Here is a 24,232-nt window from a genome sequence, read left to right on the forward strand (position 1 = left end):
AGCTGACCAATCCATTTTATATCCTTCTGTAATGTTACACCTTCATCATCACTATCAATCACCTGGCCAATCATTTTGTGGATTGCACACTTACTTAGCATCTCCCTATGTTAGAGCCCGGGTGTCCTTGGAGAAGGAGCACGCGGTGCCCACCAACACTCTGGAGTTGTTCAGGGAGAGGTGGGCGCCGCAGGGAGTGGAGTGCATTATTTCCCCCTCCAACTCTATTTTGATTTAGTCCCTACCCTCCCCTTCACTGTTTGCTCACACAGCATTGCCCTTTGATGTGAAGGGCAGGGCTTGTCACTGGTCACTCGGGTGTTTTCCTATCTTCCTGGTGGTGGGAATTGAATAAAGATTCGTGCACTTTGTGTCTTTCACTGTGTCTCACACCTGCACACACACACACCATGGGTGCTGGGGAAAAATAAGCACTACCACAGTTAGGCGGTAGTGTGGGGGTTAAATTTAAAAAAAACTTAGCATCTCCCCACCCTACATTTTTATCTACATTATTTATGAAAATCACAAACAATAAGTGTGTGACCCCTGTGGTACAGTACTGCACACAGACTCCAGTCATAAAGCAGCCTTCTGCCACTACCTTCTGCCTCATGACTCTAAGCCTCAATTTTGGATCTAACATGCCAAGTGACCTTTGATCCTATACGTTCTTACCTTCTTTATCAATTTCCCATATGGGACCTTGTCAAAGGTCTTGCTGAAATCCATATAAACTATATCAACTGCCCTACCCTCATCTACACACCTGGTTACCTCTTTGAAAACTTGGATTTGTTAGGTATGACCTCCCTCTGACAAAGTCATACTGGCTGTCCCTGATCAAAACTCGTTTCTTGAGGTAGAGATTAAATTCTCTCCTTCAATTTTCTCCCACAGTTTCTCTCCCACTGATGTGAGACTCACTAGAGTATAATGCCTGGTCTGTTCTCTACCTTTTGGGCGGCACGGTGGCACAGTGGTTAGCACTGCTGCCTCACAGCATGAGGGACCCGGGTTCAATTCCCGCCTCAGGTAACTGTCTGTGTGGAGTTTGCACATTCTCCCCGTGTCTGTATGGGTTATCTCCGGATGCTCTGGTTTCCTCCCACACTCCAAAACTGTGCAGGTCAGGTGAATTGACCATGCTAAATTGCCCGTAGTGTTAGGTGTAGGGGAATGGATCTGAATGGGTTGCTCTTCGGAGGGTCGGTGTGGACTTGTTGGGCCGAAGGGCCTGTTTCTACACTGTAAGTAATCTAATCTTTTCTTTTTAAGTGGAACCACAGTGGCTGTCTTCCACCTCCCCTGCGGCCAGAGATGATTTGAAAATTTGGGTCAGGGCACCTGTAATTTCCACCTTTATCTCCCACTGGGAATTTGTCCAATTGCAAATCCACCAAAATCTCTAACATGTCCTTCTTATATTATTCTGCTCAACAGTTCGCCTTTTCAAATTCTGTACTGACATTCATTTAATTATCAGGCCATTTGGCCCAACAAGTCCACACCGACCCTCCGAAGAGCAACCCACCCAGACCCGTTCCTTATATTTCCCTCTGACTAATGCACGAACACTACGGGCAATTTAGCCTGGCCAATTCACCTGACCCGCGCACCTTTGGACTATGGGAGGAAACCCACGCAGACACAGGGAGAATGTGCAAACTCCACACAGACAGTTGCCCAAAGCAAGAATCGAACCCTGGCACTATGAGGCAGCAGTGCTAACCACTGAGTCACCATACCACCCTCTACTAATACCTTCTGGCTTCACACAGATTGACCCGTTGTCCCTGATCAATCCTTTCTTCATGATATACTTGTCAAATATGTTTGGAATTCTCCCGAATCCTGCCTGCCAGTTTTTTCTCATGCCCTCTCTATTTGGTTTTTTTTTGGAGCTCACCCCATACTCCTCGAGGGCCTCCACTGTTTTGGCTTCCTTTGTACCTGTATACATGTCTCCTTTCCGTTTCCTCCAGCCCTGACTATTCCTAGACATCCAGCGTTCTCTGGGTTTGTTGCTCCTACATTTCACCCGATAGGGGACATGTTGGGCCTGTACTTTTCCCAAGATCTCTTTGAATACCTCCCACTATTCTGCTGTAGATTGACCTTCAAGTAGCTGTTCACAGCTTGGCTGGATCCTGCTTTTGTCAAATAAAATCAGCCTTACCTCAATCCAAAACCCTTTTCTGCAGACCATCTATTTCCACTTCCAGAACAAGTGTGTAGTGTTATGGTCACTATTGTAATGCTCCCACACTGCCAGCTCAAAAACCTGCCCAGCTTCAGTCCCCAGAATTAGGTCCATCTCTTGTAGGGCCATCTGTGTATGGACATAAAAAGCTCTCCTCTCTAAACCATTTATACTATGAGTATCCCAGTTCATATTAGGGTAATCGAAATACCCTATGGTTATGCTCATCTTTTTACACACCCTAGTGATTTGACTATATATCTGATCCTCAATTGATTGCTGACTGTTTGGGATTTTAGGTTAGATTACTTAACAGTGTAGAAACAGGCCCTTCGGCCCAACAAGTCCACACCGACCTTCTGAAGAGCAGCCCATCCAGACCCATTCCCCTACATTTACCCCTTCACCTAACACTACGGACAATTTAGCATGGCCAATTCACCTGACCTGCACATTTTTGGACTGTGGGAAGAAACCAGAGCACCCGGAGGAAACCCACGCAGACATGGGGAGAATGTGCAAACTCCACACAGACAGTGGCCTGAGGTGGGAATTGAACCTGGGTCTCTGGCGCTGTGAGGCAACAGTGCTAACCACTGTGCCACTGTGCTGCTTTTTATAGCAGTCTTAATGTGGCAGAAGTGAGGACTGCAGATGCTGGAGATTACAGTCAAGATTAGAGTGGTGCTGGAAAGGCACAGCAGGTCAGGCAGCATCCGAGGAGCAGGAAATGAAGGGCTTTTGTCCGAAATGTCGATTTTCCTGCTCCTCGGATGCTGCCTGACCTGCTGTGCTTTTCCAGCACCACTCTAATCTTGACAGTCTTAGCGTGACTGCCCCTTTATTTTCCTAAGCTCTACCCACAAAGCCTCATTTGATGACCCTTCCAAACTGTTGTCCTTCCTTACGGCAGAAACTGGCTGTTTAACTGATAATGTGAGGAGAAAGTGAGGACTGCAGATGCTGGAGATCAGAGCTGAGAATGTGTTGCTGGAAAAGCGCAGCAGGTCAGGCAGCATCCAAGGAACAGGAGAATCGACGTTTCAGGCATAAGCCCTTCTTCAGGAAACTAATAATGTGACACCACCACCACTTTTACACCCTTCCCTGTCCTGCCTGAGGATTATACAGGGTATACCCTGGAATGCCAAATCACCAGTCTCTCCTTCAACCATGTCTTTGTAATGGCAATAACATCATAGATCTATTTGTCAATCCATAACCTTAACTCATCTGACATTAAAGTAGAGGCCATCCAATCTCGCCTTACACCCTTAAGATACTACGTGAACTTGCCCTGCCTTGCTTCCTGTTCTACTTTGTGCTGTGTTCCTATTGAGCACTTTCTCCCCTGCCCCTGCTGACTGAATTCAAATCCCTCCCAACAGCTCAAGATCATCCCCCTAAAAGGATAACGGTCCCATTCTGGTTCAGATACAGACTGTCCCACTTGTAAAGGTCCCACCTTCTCTAAAAATGATTCCAGTGACCTAGGAATCTCAGACCCTTCCTCCAGCACTAAGTTGAGTGCTTTTCATCTGCCCCATTCTCCTGTCTCTGTATTCACTAGCACATGGCACCAGCAGTAATCCTGAGAATATAACCTTCGAGGTCCAACTTTTTAGAATCCCAACGGTGTGGAAACAGGCCCTTTGGCCCAACAAGTCCACACTGACTGTCCGAAGAGTACCCCACTCAGACCCATTCCCCTATCCTATTCCTCTACATTTCCCCTGAATAATGCACCAAGTCTACACATCCGTGAACACTATGGGCAATGTAGCACGGCCAATTGACCTAACCTGCACATTGTGGGAGGAAACCCATGTAGACGTGGGGAGAATGTCTGTGTGGAGTTTGCACAGTCGCCTGAGGGTGGAATCGAACTCAGGTCCCTGGTGCTGAGACAGTAGTGCTCGCTACCTTGCTGCCCCTACTGGCTAATCTACTGGCTAACTCACTGAAGTTTTGATGCAAAGCTTCATCTCTCATCCTACCAATGTCATTGGTGCCAATGTGTACCATCACCTCTGTCTTCTCACTCTCCCCCTTCAGGATACCCTGCAGCCATCAGTGACCTGACCCTGTCTCCATGGAGAAAACATGCTGTACTGGAGTCATGTCCCCTCACGGTCAAGTCCCCTACCACTTTTCCTTTCGGACTCTTAATGCTTCCTTTCTTGTGTAGCTGAGTCACCCATAGTGTCATGAAATTTGCGTTCCCTGGAGGGACCCTTACTATCATCCTTTTCCAATACAGAAGATGACAATTATAGAGTTGGATGTTTACTGGAGTTCTCCTGTTGGACTGTCTCACCCCTTTCATAGGGTCATCGGGTCATACAGCACAGAAACAGACCCTTTGGTCCAACCTATCTATGTCAACCACTTCCCAAACTAAAAGTAGTCCCATTTGCCAGTGTTTGGCTCATGTCCCTTGAAACATTATTTCTGAGGACAGCGCAGTGGCTAACACTGCTGCTTCACTTCCCAGATTCAATTCCACCCTCAGGTGAATGTAGTGTTTGCACATTCTCCCCATATCTGCCTAGGTTTCTTTCAGGTCCTCTGGTTTCCTCCCAGTCTAAAAACGTGCAAGACAGGTGGATTCGGCATACAAAATTGTCCAGTGTCTAGGAATGTGCTGGGTAGGGGGATTAGCCATGCAGTGTTTTATGGTAGGAGGGTGGGCTGCTCTTAATGGGATGATTGGCTTGCTTCCATATTGTGGGGATTCTGTTCAAGTACATATCCAAATGTCTTACATATGTTGAAACTGTACCTGCAGTTCATTCCACATATGAACCACCCTCTGTGAAAAAGTTGCCCTCCACTCCCTTTTAAATCTTTCTCCTCCCACCTTAAAAATACTCCCCCCTTAGTTTTGAAGTCTATTCGTGCCCCAAATGATTTTATAAACCTCCATAAAGGTCACCCCTCAACCTCCTATGCTCCAGTGAAAAATGTTCAGCCTATCCTTACAACTCAAGGCCTCCAACATCCTACTGAATCTTTTCTGAACCCTCTTCAATCTCGACTAGATTCCCTACAGTATGGAAACAGGCCCTTCGGCCAACGAGTCCATACCGACCCTCCGAAGAGTAACCCATTCTCCCTACCCTACATTTACCCCTGACTAATGTATCTCGTATCATGGACAATTCAGCATGGCCAATTGACCTGACCTACACATCTTTGGATTATGGGAGGAAACCCATGCAGACACAGGGAGAATGTGCAAACTCCACACAGACAGTCACCCAAGGCTGAAATCGAACCCGGATCCCTAGTGCTGTGAGGCAGCAGTGCTAACCACTGAGCCACCGTGCCACCCTGTTTAATAATATCCTTCCCTATAGCAGGGTGACTAGAACTGGTCACCCATTCCCTGTCAGTCTGTGGGGTGACTGCCTCAGAAAACCAACCCACCCACTGACTTTGCAGCCTTGTGGATGCACTGCTGTGCTTCAGGTTCCAACACTCAGCACTGAAAGCTGTTCAATTCTGGGCTTCCTACAAACTGTAGTCAGTCTGCCAGAAGCAAAGAATTCCCACATGATGCAGACAGTACAAAACACTGGCTGGCGCTCCCCTGCTGTAATTTTAAACAAACTGAGGCTATTGTTTAAAGTTTAAAACTTTTGGAAAGAAACAACAAAACTTACCCTGTAGACACAATACGTAAAAAGCTAAAAACACTATTAAAATATTATAAATCACAATTGGATATTATGAATCCACCCACGTTGATGCGACGGTCAAGCAAGCACTACGATACCTCTGTTTCCTCAGGATTCTAAGGAAATTCAGCATGTCCATAAAGAGTCTTAGCAATTTTTATAGATGCACCATAGAAAGCAGCCTATCTGGATGCATCACAGTGTGGTATGGCAACTGCTCTGCTCGAGAACCAAAAAAAAAACAACACAGCCCAGTCCATCACTGCCTTCCATCCATTGAGGAGGAGAGAGTGACGACTGCAGATGCTGGACGTCACGGTCAAGTGTGTGGTGCTGGAAAAGCACAGCAGGTCACAACACATAATCCTGATGAAGGGCTAATGTCTGAAATGTCGATTTTCCTGCTCCTCGGATGCTGCCTGACCTACTTTTCCAGCAACACACTCTCAGCTTCCATCCATTGAGTCAGGAAAGCAAACAACCTAATCAAAGACTCCTCCCATTTATTCTCTTTTCCATTGGGCAGAAGATATAAAAGTTTGAATACATGCATAAACAGATTAAAAAATAGCTTCTTCCCACTCATATCAGACGTTTCAACTGATCTCAAATGTTATCTGATCTCTCTCTCTCTCTCTCTGCACTGTAACACTATTCTGCTACCCTGATGCACTCTGTATGGTATGGTCTGCCTGTATAGCATAGGTGAAAGTGAGGACTGCAGATACTGGAGATCAGAGTCAAGATTAGAGTGGTGCTGGAAAAGCACAGCAGGTCAGGCAGCACCCGAGGAGCAGGATGTGATGGAATTGCATGCCTGTGTAACATGCAAAACACCACTTTTCACCCGACCTTGGTCCATGTCACAACAATAAATCAAACTCAAATTAGGAAAGAATAGAAAAAGAAATACTTACCCAAACACTGGCGTGTTCACTCAATTGTGCAGGATTGCTGTAGCTTATCTCCCAGCTCCTTTCCAAATGTAGCAGAGCAAGAACCAATTCATACAGGGCACAGGCAAGCTAGTCTCTTCTCAAAAGAATTCGATCATCCCTGGTATCAGTCTAGTGAACCTCCGCTGCTCTCCCTCTATTGTAGGTATATCTTTTCTTAGACCAAAATATTTCAGGTGTGATCTCACCAAGAACCTGTATACCTGCAATAAAACATCCCTACTTCTAAACTCACATTCTCTTGCAATGAAAGTCTATTTATCATTTGCCTTCCTAATTGTTTGCACGGCCACCCAGATCGCTTTGTACATCCATACTTGTGTCACCATTTAAATAAATATCATCCTTTACTGTTTTTCACACCCAAGTATAAACTTCACATTTCACCACATTGTGCTGCATCTGCCTAAATCACCTTGAAGTCATTTTGCTTCCTCCTCACAACACATAATTCCATCATATTTTGTGGCATCAGCAAACTTGGAGATGTTGCATTTACTTCCCTCATCCAGGTTTGCCAATTGTTCAGTCCCAAGCAGTGATCCTTGCAGTTCCCAACTAGTCACTCTCTGTCACTCAGACCCATTTATCCCTAATCTGTCAACCAATTCTTGATTCGGCCAATGTAATAGCGTGAGATAGAGATTTCACCTTTCCCATTAATCCCTTATGATGGAGCTTACCAATAATTGATGAAAATCTAAATACAAAACATTGACTGTTCTCTCTTATCTATTCTAATGTCTACATCCTCACAAATATCCAGTGGATTTGTTAAGCGTGACTTGCATTTCAGAAACCCATGTTGGTTTTTTGCAATCACATTAGGCTTTCCAAATGTTCTGATATCATGTCTTTTAGAATAATGAAGCATTATTGCCACTATTAATGTGAGGCTAACGGGTATGTAATTAGAGTCAGAATTATACAGCATGGAAACGGACCTTTCGGTCCAACTCATCCATCCCAACCAGATATCGTAACCTAATCTAGTCCCATTTGCCAACACTTGGCCCATATTCCGCTAAACCCATCCTATTCATATACCCATCAAGATGCCTTTTAAGTGTTGTAATTGCACCAGCCTCCACCACTTCCACTGGCAGCTCATTCCATACACACACCGCCTTCTGCGTGAAAAAGTTGCCCTCTAGTTCTGGACTCCCCATCTCAGGGAAAAGACCTTGTCTATTTATCCTATCCATGCCCCTCATGAATATATAAACCTCAATAAGCTCACCCCTCAGCCTCCAATGCTCCAGGGAAAACAATCCCAGCCTATTCAGCCTCTGCCTATAGCTCAAACCATCCAACCTTGGTAACATCCTTATAAATCTTTTCTGAACCCTTTCAAGTTTCACAACATTCTTTATTTCTTTTCCTCTTTTTTGAAAAATAGTGGGGTTACATTTGCTCTCCTCTAATCTGTAGGAATTGCTCCAGAGACTGAATTTTGGAAAATGACCATCAACGCATCCAATAATTCCAAGGCCATTTCCTTTTGTACTCTGGGATGCAGATGGTCAGATCCTGGTGACTTATTAGCCTTTGACCCTATTAATTTGCCCATCACCATTTTCTTATTAACACAGACTCCCTTCAGTGCAACCCTCTGATTAGACCCTTGATTCCTTAACATTTCTGGGTGTTCATTTGTATCCTCTTTAATGAAGACAGGACAAAGTTTCTGTTCAATTCTTCTGCCATTTCTTTGCTCTCCATTATAATTTCTCCTGTTTCTGTCTATAAGGGGCTTACATTGATCTTTACTCACTTTTTTGCTTCATTTTTATGGAAGCCTATAAAGTCTTCCTTGTCTGGATTCCAAAATGCTTCCAATCTTCAGGCTTGCTGCTTTTCCGAGCACTTTTATACTTTTATCTCTGCATCTAACAATATTCCTAATTTCTTTTGAAAGCCATGGTTGAGCCACTGTTTCTATTTGATTTTTGTGTCAGATGGAATTGAATCATTATTATAATTTACGCACATGTTATTGAAACGTTAACCATTTCCTATATACCAATGTAAGGTTCCCCAAACCATTCATGCCAAATCATACCTCATACTTTCAGTTCCTTATATTTAGATTCATTGGCCTAGTTTAACGTTATACAATTTGACTCCCCCCCCAATGAAAAATTCTATCATATTATGATTGCTCATTCCCAAATGACACAATGCAAGATTGTTCAATAATCCTTTCTAAATGCACAGCACCCAGACTAGAATAACCTGTGCTCCAAAAAAGAACCATCATAAACACACTCCCGGAAATTCTCGTCTACAATCCCTCGCCAGTTTGGTTTGTCCAATCCATGTGTAAGTTAAAGTCACCAATGATTGCAGTTGTACTCTTATTGCGGGCGTCTGATTTTTTTATTAAACACCTTCCCTTTAAATCTCCACTCTGGGGCTTTACAGATGAGACCTGACAACATTTACTGGCTCTTGGCATTTCTTATCTCCATTCATTCAGATTTTGTCATCTTGATTTTCTGATCCAATATCCTTCCTCAGTTCCCATCCTTGATTATAGTGCAGCCAAGTCTCTTGAATCCAAATATTCTTATTTTTGGTCTCTTGATTCTCCCTTGGTTTCTTCAGTCTGTCTCTGATCACATTGTCACTCCCTCTGCCATTTTGGTTTAAACACTCCCCTTTGGCGCGAGCAAACATTCCCACAAGGACATTGGTCCTGGTAGTGCCCAGATGCAAACAATTCTGTTTATACTGGTCCCATCTTCTGTAGAACCGGTCCAATCACAGAGGGAGTACTGTGCTGTCAGTAGCTCATTCTGAGGGAGTGCTGTGCTATCAGAGGGTCAGTGCTGAGTCCAAAACATGAGTTTACGGTCTGATGTTGGTGAACTAATTGTTGTTCCTGGAAGGTTGCACAGTCCCTAACGGCAAGATGCTTTTTAACAGTTCTTTGTCAGTTTGACTGTTTTTTGACAGCACCAGGGACCGGGTTTAATTCCAATCTTGGGCCACTGTGTGGAGTTTGCACAGTCTGCGTGGGCTTCCTCCTGCTTTCCTCCCAAAGTCCAAGTATTTGCAGCTTAGGTGAATTGGCCAAGCTAAATTTCCCATAGTATTCCAGGATGTGTAGGTTTGGTGCATTAGTCAGGGGTAAATGTAGAGTAATAGGGTAGGGGAATGGGTCTGGGTGGATACTCTGAGGGTCGGTGTGGACTTGTTGGGCCAAATGGCCTGTTTCCACACTGTGGGATTCAATGATTACACAGAGGCCATAAATATTGGTTCTGGTAGATTTTATTCCCTACAGTACACTTCTGTACGAGAAGGGTTTTTAATTTCAAATCCGGAATGTCATGGTTGCCATTACTGAAACTAATAACTAATCAAGGTTCACTTTATCCACGTGCTTGAGGCTGCTATTCAGATTCTCATTGTGTTTTGAACTCAGTTCTCCTGAGCCTTGACCTCTGGCTTGCTAGACTAATTAGATAATGAGAAAGTGAAGTGAGAGTGATAGCTCTTGACATCAAGGCCACATCTGACCAAATATGGTATCAAAGAGCCAGAGCAAAACTGGAATCAGTGAGTATCAGGGGACAAACTCTCTGCTGGTTGGAGTCATACCTGGCACATAAGAAGCTGGTTATAGTTGTTGGAGATTAACCATCTCAGCTCCAGGACATTTCTGCAGAAGTTCCTTCAGGTAGTGACCTCAGCCCAACCATCTTCAACTGTTTCATCAATGACCTTCCCTCCATCATAAGGTCAGAAGTGGGGATGTTCGCTGATAATTGTACAATGTTCAACGCCATTCTTGACTCCTCAAATACTGAAGCACTTAGTGAGTTTTGAGAAGATTTGTAACTCAAATTGGATGTAGGTTTGCTCGCTGAGCTGGAATGCTCATTTTCAGACATTTCATCACAGTACTAGGTAACATCATCAGTGAGCCTCCGGATGAAGCACTGGTGATTAGATTAGATTATATTAGATTAGATTACTTACAGTGTGGAAACAGGCCCTTCGGCCCAACAAGTCCACACCGCCCCGCCGAAGCGTAACCCACCCATACCCCTACATCTACATTTACCCCTTACCTAACACTATGGGCAATTTAGCATGGCCAATTCACCTGGCCTGCACATCTTTGGACTGTGGGAGGAAACCGGAGCACCCGGAGGAAACCCACGCAGACACGGGGAGAACGTGCAAACTCCACACAGTCCGTCGCCTGAGGCGGGAACTGAACCCGGGTCTCAGGCGCTGTGAGGCAGCAGTGCTAACCACTGTGCCACCGTGCCGCCCATATGCCGTGATATGGCCCACTTTCTATTTATGTGTTTGGGTTTCCTTGGGTTGGTGATGTCATTTCATGTGGTGACATTATTTCCTGTGGTGATGTCATTTCTGGTTCTTTTTCTCAGAGGATAGTAAATGGGATCCAAGTCAATGTGTCCATTTTCAGGTGCAACAAGATCTTAACAATATCCAGTCTTGGCCTGACCAGGAGCAAGTAACATTCCTTCCACAAATGGCAGGCAATGACCATCACCAATAAGAGACAATGTAAAATTACCTGTCAATGGTGAATCCCCCACTACAAAATATTCTGGGGTTATCCTTGACCAGAAACTCAACTGGACTCGCCATTTAAATACAGTGGCTACAAGAACAGGTCAGAGGCTAGGAATACTGCAACAAATAACTCTCCTGACTCCCAAAAGCCTGTCCATGATCGACCAGACACAAGTCAGGAGGGGGATGGAATGCTCCCCACCTGCCTGAATGGGTGCAGCTCCAACAACATAAGAAACTTGATTCCATCCAGGACAGCCTGCATGATTGACACTGGATCCACAAACATCTACTCTCTCCACCACCGATGCTCATTAAGAGGACTGTGCACTAACAACAGTATGGAAACAGGCCCTTCAGCCCAACAAGTCCACACCTGGCACTCCGAAGTGGTGACCCCACCAGACCTATTCCCCCGAATGATTCACCCAACACTAGGAGCAATTTAGCATAGCCAATTCACCAGGCCTGTACATCTTTGGATTGTAGGAGGAAACCCATACAGATACAGGGCGAATATGCAAACTCCACACGGACAGTCACCCAAGGCAGGAATTGAACCCAGATTCCTGGCGCTGTGAGGCAACAGTGCTAACCACTGAGCCACCGTGCCATCCTGATATGCTCAGAAATTCACCAAAGATCCTTAAAGAGCACCTTCCAAATCCACAACCACTTCCATCTAGAAGGACAAGGGCACCACCCCTGCAAAATGCACCATCCCCCCCGCTTCCCCCCCCACCGCTTCCCTCCCCCCCCCTCCCCCACACCCAAACCACTCACCATCCTGACTTGGAAAGATATTGCTATTCTTTCAGTGTCGTTGGGTCAAAATCCTGGAATTCCCTCCCTAAGCAGTATTGTGGGTTGACCTACAATGGTTTACATGGATTGCAATGGTTGAAGTAGGCAGTTCACCACCCACCTTCTCCATGGCTATTAGAGATGGAGGATGGAACTGCCCATGCCCCACAAGAGAATAAAAATAAACCAACAAAGCTACCCTTCAGCCATGCAGAAAATACATAAATAGGCACTATCTGTATTGAGTGAGGGGTGAATAGATGTGGTTGAAGGACATGCTGAACTAATGGGATTGTCATGGTCAGAATTTGTGTTCCCTTCTCATTCTCCATGTTTGGATTTAAGAAGAATCCTCCTGATGAAGGAGCAGCTCTCCGAAAGCTCGTGCTTCCAATTAAACCTGTTGGACGCTAACCTGGTACTGTGTGATTTTTAACTTTGGATTTGAAGGTTGTGTTTGCTTACCCCTTTCTGAACTAAATAATTCCAGCACCAAGTTTCTGAGAGTTATTTATTATCACACACTTACCACAGATTAAAACAAAAACACAATATCTCACTCTCTCATATCACACTCACAGTGAATTAGTACAGATGTATGTATAACATGTAGTTTCAGTTTATAATCCTCTCTATCCTTTGTGAAGATTCTTAGACAAAGGTGATATTTTAAAGTTGAAGAGAAGATCAGGCAAAGTGAAGGATTGACATTTCCTGTCACTTTTCCAAAGGGTTGGTTTCCATCCGAAACTAAATGTGGAATGAGTTTGGATGAGTTCTTCTTTGTTAGTACTGCATTTTTTTTCCATTTTTAGGGTATTTTCCTGCTTGGATGCCAGCAAAATATTTTGATAGCATTTGGTGGGTCTGCAAACTGATTCTGCTGATTTCAAAGCAAACAGCAAAATAGTTCTCTCCTGTGACTTTCACAGGTTCGAAATCCTTTCTTCTAAAGAAAGGACAGTGTGCACATTGGATCTGAGTTGTTGTTTGACACCTCGAGATTCATCCGGGCCAGTTTTGATGAAGGAAACTGGCATAATGGAATGGAAACTGAAAGATACTATAAATCAGAAACGCAAATAGAAATTGCTGGGAAAGCTCAGAAGCATCTGTGAAGAGAAATCAGAGTTAATGTTTCGGGTCCGGTGACCCTTCCTCATAACAGAATCCATTTCTCTTCCATCTTACATACCCTGAGTTCTGATGCACAGTTCTGTCCAAGCTGAAGCAAGAGAGCCCAGTAGTCTGCAATGCCAATGTGCTGCTCTTGATAATCTACCCTTAAACAGAGCAATGTGTGAATTCTCCAGATGGCTATGGCTGCTCAAAATTCATTAGTTATTGGCTTGAGGCACAGGGTTCCCTGTGGCTGAAAATGATTTGCAGCATGCATTTTATTTGGCTGTTTGTGGCCACTTTTAAAATACATTGACTGAAAGTTCATGAGACACTGAACTGTGACACCAACTCGGGTGAGGGATGTAGTGAGGATTTGGGAATGGGTAACGGCACGAAATGGTACTGAGGTATTTAGAAAGGAGCCAGGCTGATGGGATTTTAGGATGTGCTGGGAATTCAGTTTGGTGGCATTGAGTGATATGGGAAGAGTCATAGAGATGTGCAACACGGAAACAGACCCTTTAGTCCAACTCATCCATGTCGACCAATCTAGTCCAGCACCTGACCCATATACCCATCCAAATGCCTCTTAAATGTTGCAATTGTACCATCCTCCACCACATCCTCTGGCAGCTCATTCCATACACGTACCACCCTCTGCGTGAAAACGTTGCCCCTTCGGTCCCTTTTCTATCTTTCCCCTCTCACCATAAACCTATGCCCTCTAGTTCTGGACTACCACACCCCAGGGAAAAGATTTTGTCTAGGTGGGTAAAATTGAATTAAGACATAATGTGAGAGGTGTATATGTGCCAGGTGCTGGTAGATGGGACTAGGTTGGGGTGGGATATCTGGTCGGCATGGACGGGTTGGATTGAAGGATCTGTTTCCGTGTTGTACATCTCTATGACTCTTCCCATATCACTCAATGCCACCAAACTGAATTCTCAACACAATCTCATGTGGCACAATGAGATAGAGGAAAATTGGGAAGAAGGTGAGAAAGAAGGTTCAGAATTATGATGCTCATGTGTTAAGGTTGAAGTGACTTTGAGAGTACAGGGGGAAAGTAAGTCAGGATGACTGTGGGATAACGTGAAGGGAGAAGTGGATAAGCTAGAGGGAGGATGGGTGGTAACCTGTCTATTATTGCTTTACAACCTCTCCTGATTCCTCATTATCGATCCACCTAGTCACATCCTTGAAAACCAAAACAAGGTGTCACACAGGATTTCTGAAAGCTCCCTTGCAGCTTGCACAAGTCAATCCCTTCAAAGTCACTGTATGAATACACTGCACAAACCAAAAGTCTTAGCACACTTCTGGATCACCCAGGCAGCATTGACGAATGCAGTTCCGCTGTTGTTGATGATGATGGCCAGACTTGAGCTGCTAGAAGGCTGTTTGAAGTCTGCCTTATTTAGGTGGCTCAGTGGTTAGCACTGCTGCCTCACAACACCAGGGTCCCAGGTTCAATTCCAGCCTCGGGCGATTGTCTATGTGGAGTTTGCATGTTCTCCCCATAAGTGTGTGGGTTTCCTCTGGGTGCTCGGGTTTCCTCTCACAGTCACAAAGGTGTGCAGGTCAGGTGAATTGATCAGGTTAAATTGCCTGTAGAGTTAGGTGCAATTAGGTAGAGGGAAATGAGACTGGGTGGGTTACTCTTCGGAGGGTCAGTGTGGACTTGTTGGGTCAAAGGGCCTGTTTCCACACTGTAGGGAATCTAATCTAATCAACGATAGTGCCACACAACACAATGGAAGGCATTCTCAGTGTGAAGGCAGGTCTTTGTTTCCAGAAGGACAGAGTGGTAGTCACTCTTACTGATACTGTCATAGACAGATGCATCTGCAGTTGGCAGTTTGGTGAGGATGAGGTCAAATATGTTTTTCCCACTTGTTGGTTCCCTCACCACCTGCCACAGACCCAGTCTTGCAGCTAAATCCGTTAGGACCCGAACAGCTCAATCTATAGTGCTGCTGCGGAACCTGCTGGGTGGAAATCCCCCACCCAGAGTACATCTTTGCCCTTGTCACCCTAAGTGCTTCCTTCATGTGTTGTTCAACATGGAGGAGTATTGATTCATCAGCAGTGGGAGGACAGTACATGGTAATTAGCGGGTGGTTACATTGCCCATGTTTAATCTGATGCCATGAGACTTCATGGGGTCCAGAGTCAATGTTGAGGACTCCCAGGGTACCTGTACTGGACCCCTCCGTATACAATGTAATAAGGCAGAAAGGAAGCATTTGCTACTGGATCTAGTAGATCAGCAAGAGGGTGATACATGTTTGGAATGAGCTGCCGGAGGAAGTGGTGGGGGCTGGTACAATTGCAACATTTAAAAGGCATCTGGATGAGTATATGAATAGGAAGGGTTTGGAGGGATATGGGCCGGGTGCTGGCAGTTGGGTCTAGATTGGGTTGGGATATCTGGTCAGCATGGACGGGTTGGACCGAAGGGTCCGTTTCCATACTGTACATCTCTATGAGTCTAAGAGAGATACAAGAGAAGTAAACTATCACACTCCTTAGAATGTGATATGGGAGAGGTGCACATGGCAATGCGATGAAATTAGATTTTATATGTCCACATTTAAAGTAAATGAGCAATATTAAATAAAATAAGCTTGGAGCAGGAAAGGAGGGGATCAAACTCAGTTAGAATGCGAGAGGGAGAGGAGCAGATTGAGTTTAGGAAAACTTAATGGGCTGAATGGTCTACTTCTGTTCATGTGCTCCTCGTAATTTAAAATAATTTAGGGATGAGCAAAGGTAATTTTTACCTATTGAATAAGTATCTTATAAAAAAGATTAGAGATAGATGTCTGGCAGTTACTGTTATATCTATAATAAAGAAGAGATTGAGTATTTCCAGGGAATTTCAGACCAATCAGCTTAACATTAGTGAGCTGAAAGATAATGGAATCTCTACTATAGTAATCCTGCTGGACAAGGTGGCAGATACAGTAAACAAGATTGATATGGCAGCTGTCATATACCTCAACTTTCAACAGATCTTTAGTCTGCTATCATATAATAAAGAGTTTTTAACTTGTTCTGGCATTCTGGCTGGTCATCCAACTCAATGCCCTGTTCTCACTTGCTCCCAATACCCTTTGATCCCTTTAGCCCTACGAAATATATCTAACTCTTTCTTGAGAATATTCACTGTTTTGGCATCAGCCACTTGGTGACAGAGAATTCCAGAGGCTCAGTCCTAAATGGCCTACCCCCCAGTTCCTCAGACTGTGACCCCTGGCTCTGGACCTTTCCATGGAGAATGTTTCCACTTGTGGGGAAGACAGTAACTGGAGAACGTCAATATCAAGATAGTTCCTAAGAAAATCAGAGAGGGGATTCCGGAGAAACAGTTTGCTCAGAGAATAAAACCAAGGGGAAAATGTTTGGAAGATGATGGCCAAGTGAGGTGGGGCGTTGGGATGGTGGGGGCAGGAGGGAGAGGGTTGCTGGTGGAATGTTGAACAGGATTGGATCAGGAAGGAGCTTCAGTGGACAATGGATTATTTTGGCTGGGCACCCAGGGCCCAGTGGGAGGGTGGGCACCCCTCCATCTAAGACACACCACACTGCTCTTCATTCATCACCATGCCACCCTTACTGTCAGCCCATCCCTCCCTTCGAGGGATAGTAGAAAATATGATTTCTCACATCAGCATTTTCCTATTCACTTCCAGCCATTTTGAAAATTGTTGTACAGGTATCTCTCTTTCCTGCTCAGGCACTGAACCTTCGAGGAACACCAGAACAGAATCTTACAGCTCAGGAGAATACTGTTTGACTCATCATTCCGGTGCTGGGGTCCTCTGACAGAGCTTCCTAATTTGTCCACTTCCTCAAGAACACCAAGAAGGCTTCATGCTCCACGATCTGTTCATGTTTTTTGAAAAAGGAATCTGCTCACAGCAGCTTCAGACATTGCTTTCCAGATCACAACGACCCACTGAATAAGGACAATTTCTCTGTCTAGTTGCTCCCAATCATATCTCAATAGAGGAGTAAATGAGTCAGAGGACATTTGAAAGAAATCTTAGAGTTGATGGATGAAGGGCAGGTAAATGTGATGAGCAAAGGTTGGTTTTTGTTTGTTGGCATAGACATGGTGGGCTGAAAGGCCTATTTTTATGTTGTGTGATACTATGATTCTAATATCATTATTTACAGACGCTTTTGCCACTTGAAAGGTTCTCCTTACATCGTCAAAACCCTTCACAATTTTCCAGTTTTGTACTCGGGAATTGCATGCTGAACTGAAGTATCACAGTGTCACGGAATTGGCATGGTGCAGAAAGAGGCCATCCAGCCCATTGTGGAATACTGGCTCGCTCAATGAGCATCATGACTTAGTGTGATTCTCCTTCTTTTTCTCCCCATGACACTGTACATTGGAGGATTATTTAAAGAGAAACTTGCCTCCACTGCATTTCCAGATTTGGAAATCATGGGATGTGGATAGAGAAGTGAAACCGTTCCCACTTGGAAAAGGATGGCAGGGTACAGGTTTAAAGAGATTTTCAAAAGGGTGACGTAAGAAAAAACATTTTTTACACAGCGAGTAATTAGGGTCAGAAGTGGTAATGTTCACCAATGATTGCACAATGTTCAACACCATTCACAACTCCTCACATATCAAAGCAGTCCATGTCCGAATACAACAAGATCTGGACTTTCTTCAGGCTTGGGGCTGACAGGTGGCAAGTAACCTTTTTGCCACACAAATACCAGGCTTTGACCATCACCAATAACAGACAGTGTAACCATTTGATGTTCAATGGTGTTACCATCACTGAATCCTCCACTATCAACATCTTGAGGGTGACTGTTGACCAGAAACAACTGGATCCACCACAAACATTGGCTACAAGAGCAGGTCAGTGGCTGGGAATACTGTGGTGAGCAACTCACGCCCTAACTCACCAAAGCCTGTCCACCATCTACAAGACACATGTCAGGAGTGTGATAGAATCCTCCCCACTTTTGTGGATGGATGCAGCTCCAATAACACTCAAGAAACTTGACAGCATCCCGGATGCAGCAGCCAGCGTGATTGGTGCCACATCTACAAACATCTGCTCCCTACATCAGTAGCAGTAGTTTATGTGATCTACAAAAGTCACTGCACAAATTCAACTAAGGTCTTTAGACAGCACCTTCCAAACCCATAACCACGTCCACCTAGAAGGACAAAGGCAGCATATATGAGGGAATATCACCATCTGCAAGTTCCACTCCAAGAGAGTCACCATTCTGACTTGGAAACATTTTGCGATTCCTTGTGTCACTGAGTCAAAATCCTGGAGTTGCTTCCCCAAGGGCTTTGGGGATTTAAACTACAGAACATCGACTGCAGCAGTTCAAGAAAGCAACTTGGCACCACCTTCTCAACAGCAACATCTGATGGTCAATAAATGCTAGCTCAGCCTGCGACACCCACATCCCATATATAAAAAAACAATAAATAATATTCAGCTCCTCTATTCTTCCTGCCAAAGTGGATGACCTCACACTTCCCACATTATATGCCATCTGCTACAAAGGAACCTAGGGGTGCAGGTGCATATTCATTCAATTCTGATCTCCCTGCTATAGGAAGGATGTTGTTAAACCTGAAAGAGTCCAGAAAAGATTCACAATGATGTTTCCACATCCATTGAACTCTATGGAGAAGCTGAATAGGCAAGGGCCTATTTTCCCTTGAGCATCAGAGGCTGCAGGGTGACCTTATAGAGGTTTTAAAAATCATGAGGGGCACAGTTAGAGTGAATAGCTAATGACTATTTCACAGGGTAGGGGAGTCCAAACCTAGGGCGTAGGTTTGAACTGAGAGGGGAAAGATCTAAAAGGGACCCGAGAGGCAACCTTTTCATGCATGGGGTGGTGCATGTATGGAAGAAACTACCAGAGAAAGTGGAGGCGTTAGGTACAATTACAACATTTAAATTTGGATGGATATATAAATAGGAAGGGTTTAGAGGGATATGGGCCAGGTGCTGGCAGATGGGACTAGATTAATTTAGGATATTCTGTCAAAGTGGATGAGTTGGATCAAAGGGTCTGTTTCCATGCTGTGCAGCTCTATGACTGTATGCTAAGTTTTTACACATTCACTTAACTTTATCCTTCCAGACTCTCATTCTCACCATCCATTTTTGCATCATCCATAAATTTTGAATTCTAAATTCACTTTCCTCATCTAAGTTATTGACATTTTGTACATTGTAAAAAGTTGTGGCCCCAGCTATGACACCACTAGTTACATCCTGAAAATGATCTTATCCCACTCTGTCCTCTATTGGCTAGCAAATGAGGGTGGATAGCGTAGGGGGACAAACTGAGAATAGTTCACAGGTCAGCGCAACATCGAGGGCCGAAGGGCCTGTTCTACACTGTATTGTTCTATGTTCTATGTTCTAAATCCTGTCCACGATAATCCGTACCCTCCAAACCCACGTGCTCTTGTCTTATTAAGTCGGTTAAATGTGGAACATTATTAAACACCTTCTGAAAAGCCACTGGATCACCTTTATTGACCCTGCTTTCTACCTCCTCAAAAAATTCTATTAACTTTGTTGGGCACGATTTCCCCTTCATGAAGTTACACTGATCAGATGTATTTCTAAATGCTTTGCCATTATATCCTTTATAATAGGTTCACATTTTCCTAATATCTGGGATGCAATTAAAGCTAACTGTTTTATTTTTAGTCTCCTACCTTTTCAACTAATGATATTATAATGGCAGTTTTTCAATACTCAGACTTTTCCAGAATATAAGGATATTTGGAAAATTACTACAGTGCAACTACTATCTTTGTAGCTACTTCCTTTAAACTCCTTGGATACATCTCATCACTTCCAGGGGGCTTATTGATCTTTAGCCCCGTTAGTTACTCTAACACTCGTCCTTTCCATTCCTCCCCTGCTTCCCCCCACATCCCTCGCTCCCTTCAGCTCCCTCATGCTCCCCCCCACTCACCTGCTCCCCACTGCTCCCTCTCACTCCTCCCTGCATCCCCCCTGCTCTGCCCATTCTCCCCGATCTCCTGTTCCCCCTTTCCCTCACTCCACCCTCCCCCCATACCCGCCACACCCCCCAGATGCCTGCTTTTTTTTGTTTTGATTAGATTACATTACAGTGTGGAAACAGGCCCTTCGGCCCAACAAGTCCACACCGACCCGCTGAAGCGCAACCCACCTATACCCCTACATTTACCCCTTCCCTAACACTACGGACAATTTAGCATGGCCAATTCACCTGACCTGCCCATCTTTGTGATTGTGGGAGGAAACTGGAGCACCCAGAGGAAACCCACGCAGACACAGGGAGAACGTGCAAACTCCACACAGTCAGTCGCCTGAGGCGGGAATTGAACCCGGGTCTCTGGCGCTGTGAGGCAGCAGTGCTAACCACTGTGCCACCGTGCAGCCCCTTCACCGTGCTCCTCCCTCCGCTCCCTCTCTACTCCACCCATTCCCCCAATCTACCCCCCATTCCAACCCCCACTCCCCCCTCCACCCCTGCTCCCCCGCTCCAACTCCCACTTCCCCCTAAACTCCCCCTCCCCCCTACTATCCCCACCACCCCCTGCTCTCCCTCTACCCCCCCTTCTCCCCACCTGCCCTGTTCCTCCCTGCTCTACCCACTCCCCACAATCTTGCCCTGCCCCGCTTCCCCTTCACCTCCCCGCTCCCCCACCCCCCAACTCCCCCTCTTCCCCTGCTCCCCTTGCTCCCCTACTCCACCCACTCACCTTGATCTCCCCTCTCTCTGCGCCCCCATCCCTGCTCCCCCATCTCTTGCCTCCCTTTCCTCCGCACCCTCATGCTCCCCTCTGCACCCTCCCACTCCCCCTGCATCCCCACTCTCCCCACTCCCCCCGCTACCCCTGCTGCTCCAACACCCCCTCCTGAACCCCTCCACACTGTTTCTATGTTCTGTGTTCGATGTACAATTGCAATGCCAAGATGTCTAAGGCTATGGGTCAAGTAAATGGGATTGGAATAGTCAGGTGGCTGTTTTTGACTGGTGTGATTTGATGGGCTGAAGGGCCTTTTTCTCTCTGGCAGATCTCGATGACTCTCTGGACCCTGACAATTTGGTTCCCAGCTTCAATCCCCAAATGGACATGTCTCTATACCCAAACCTCCAGACTTCAACATGCCCGGAAACATTTCTGTTGCCACAGCAACTCCAATCCACTTTCAGGGTGTGGTTTGGGGGGGGTGTGGGTGCGGGGGTGTGGTTAGGCAGGAGCGGTTGGGATTTGGGGAGGTGGCAGTCAGCAGGATGAATGATACACATTCAGGTTGGTGCCCATGGGCCTGTGCTCAATCTTTCATACCAGCTGGTGCCACGATCCATCCAATTCAGGGCAAGGTCCCTCTCTAGTAGAACATAGAATATAGAAGAGTACAGCGCAGTACAGGCCCTTCGGCCCTCGATGTTGCGCCGATCAAAGCCCACCTAACCTACACTAACCCACTATCCTCCATATACCTATCCAATGGCCGCTTAAATACCCACAAAGAGTCGTTTTTTTCATTATCTTTTCTCATGATCCCACAGTTACTACCTTCTAGAGTAAAGGTGGAAGGAAAGACTTTCACTCATGACATCTCCACGTCCACTAAATAATTGTGTTTCTGATTATTAACCTTCCCCTTTACTGACTGTGACTTGCCATTCACTCACTGATTTATCCTCTCCCTCTCAATTTGCAGAGGGGTAGGGGGTGGGGGAATTGAGGGGGGGGGGGGGAAGTGAAAAGAGAGGGGAGTGGGAGAAAATGGAAGGTGAGCAGTGATGAGATGCAGGGGGGTGAGAAATTAAGGATGGGGAGGAGGGAGGAAGAGGGAGGCAAGAGGAGGAGAGAGAACAGAAAAGGGAGAGAGATAAATTACACAACAGGGGATGAAGAGGTTGAGAATATATTTCTCTCACACACACATACAGTGACAAACACACCTAGGTACATGCACACATACACACACACACCACGGGACACATACACACACATCACACACCACACACACACACAGTGATAAACACACCTAGGTACACATACACACACACACAAACATAGTTAAAAAAACACTGCCTCTTGATGGCTAAGTACAAAGCTGTTGTTTCAACTGAGCAATCTATGCAAAATAGCCTTGCTTCATGACAGAACTTGTGCAGATTGCAGTAGGACAGAGAGACACGGCCTGGTGAGATCAGGCAGTCACAGCTGATTCACACATACACACACGGACGGACTGGCTGATGAAAGAGGGCTCTGTGACCTTACCAGATTGAGCTCCTGCTTCAACATTCAGCGTGACTGGTACTGGCACAGGAACCACCGTGGATTCCCCTTCCTCCCGACTGTGAGCTCTGTCCTTCCCCAACTGACAGGAAAACTGGATAGAGCTGCTTTGATTCAGCAATTCAGCACTCTATGTGCCAGCCTCTCTGTGATAATCCACACAGTCGATTCACCCACAGCCCTGCACCTGCAAGATTCACACTGCATTTCTCCTCAATCTGCAGAGCCTCACCAGCACTTTTCACAGTGAGACATAGGCCACTGGTTTTCTAGCAGGGACTGCACTGAACAATATCCCAGTGACAGGGACAGTCCCTCAGCACTGACCCTCCAACAGTGCTGTGCTCCCTCAGCCCGGACTATCTGACAGTGCATCCTTTATAACAGTGTGTTGGTTCCACAATGTTCAATAAAGCAGTCCTCATCTGGTTTCTCCTTTCGTCACTTAATCTGTCCTGGCTTCGAAAAATACAAACCATGGGCTGCTCCGACGTGGCATTTTGTCCATCCTGTGTATGCCAGCTCTCTGCCAGCACAACACCACCTCCCCACATCGCACACCCCCCCCCCCCCCCCCTCTACCAGCTGCTCCAATCCCTTCTCTCTGTAACCTGCACTTGCTTCCTTTTCAGGGGTTGATGCAAGTTCCCTTTGAAAGGAAGAACTGAACCCAGCTCTGCACTCCTTCTATCTCTCCAGCAAGAGGAGTTTTAAAGTCCAGCATTGTAACTCCTCTACATAGCTCACCGCTCTCTGTAGTGTCTTTGCAGCTTTGCTTCCCAGTGGCAGCTGGCCTAGAAATGACACACAGATTGATGCCTCTGTTCTTCCTTAGACTTCCTTGTTTCCAAATACCCCATCCTCCCTGACCTCCCCCTCAGCCACCAAAATGTTCCTGTCTCTCTCTCTCTCTCTGAACTGCACTTTTCTTTCTGATGAAAAGCTGAGCTGAAATTTTAATTCTGCATTTGTCTGCCTCCACCGAGACGATGCAGTGACAAGTGTTTAGTTTTCTTTAACTGGACAAGTATGTTACCTGATTGTGACTTGAACTGACACTCTCCCGCACACCTTCAGGGAGTTGTTCACTCCTCCACAGGTCGCTCCCAAGCCTGATCAGTTTTTAAATCTCCAGACCCTCATTTCTGGAGTCTATTCAGCCAACAGCGTCTCTCAGACCTTTTGAGCTGACGTTTATATACAGCTAAATATTGACCACAGCGCGAAGCTGAACAATCACAATGGAAGCCCTGCTCAATTAACAGGAGGTCATTAACCAGTTGAAGGCAGCAATGTCACAGAGCCTGATTTGTAATTGAACACTACACAGGATAAAACATCGATTCTCAAAGTTACTGACTGATTTGTAATGAGAAGCATGTGTGGGCTTGCAAGAGCCAACGACATACAGCCAACTCTAAGAATAGCTCATCAACTGTTTGCAGTCAAGTCTTGGTGAATACTTCGCACCCAGGCTAGCAGAAGCCAGGAGCAGAGCAGAACAAAGAACTGCTGGGATCCCTTGAGAATCACAGTCTTACTGACATGAACTTCACCCTCGTCCCAACCCAAACAGCAAAGG

At 45.6% G+C, this 24,232-nt stretch overlaps 1 protein-coding gene across 3 annotated transcripts in view; it reads right to left on the minus strand.

Moving 5' to 3' along the window:
- tnr (tenascin R (restrictin, janusin)) overlaps positions 1-23,826 on the minus strand; it is a 186,510-nt gene extending 162,684 nt beyond the window's left edge. For 2 of the 3 annotated variants that reach the window (XM_072573377.1, XM_072573381.1), the window contains exon 1: positions 22,633-23,157. The gene's annotated coding sequence lies outside the window, so the exon portion shown is untranslated. Of the gene's footprint in view, positions 1-22,632; positions 23,158-23,686 lie in introns of those variants that run through there. The other variant, XM_072573378.1, reaches the window with a different exon arrangement.
- Between the last annotated feature and the right edge of the window lie 406 nt (positions 23,827-24,232).

Source organism: Chiloscyllium punctatum, chromosome 7 (assembly GCF_047496795.1).
Source record: "Chiloscyllium punctatum isolate Juve2018m chromosome 7, sChiPun1.3, whole genome shotgun sequence".
Classification (NCBI taxonomy): Eukaryota; Metazoa; Chordata; class Chondrichthyes; order Orectolobiformes; family Hemiscylliidae; genus Chiloscyllium; species Chiloscyllium punctatum.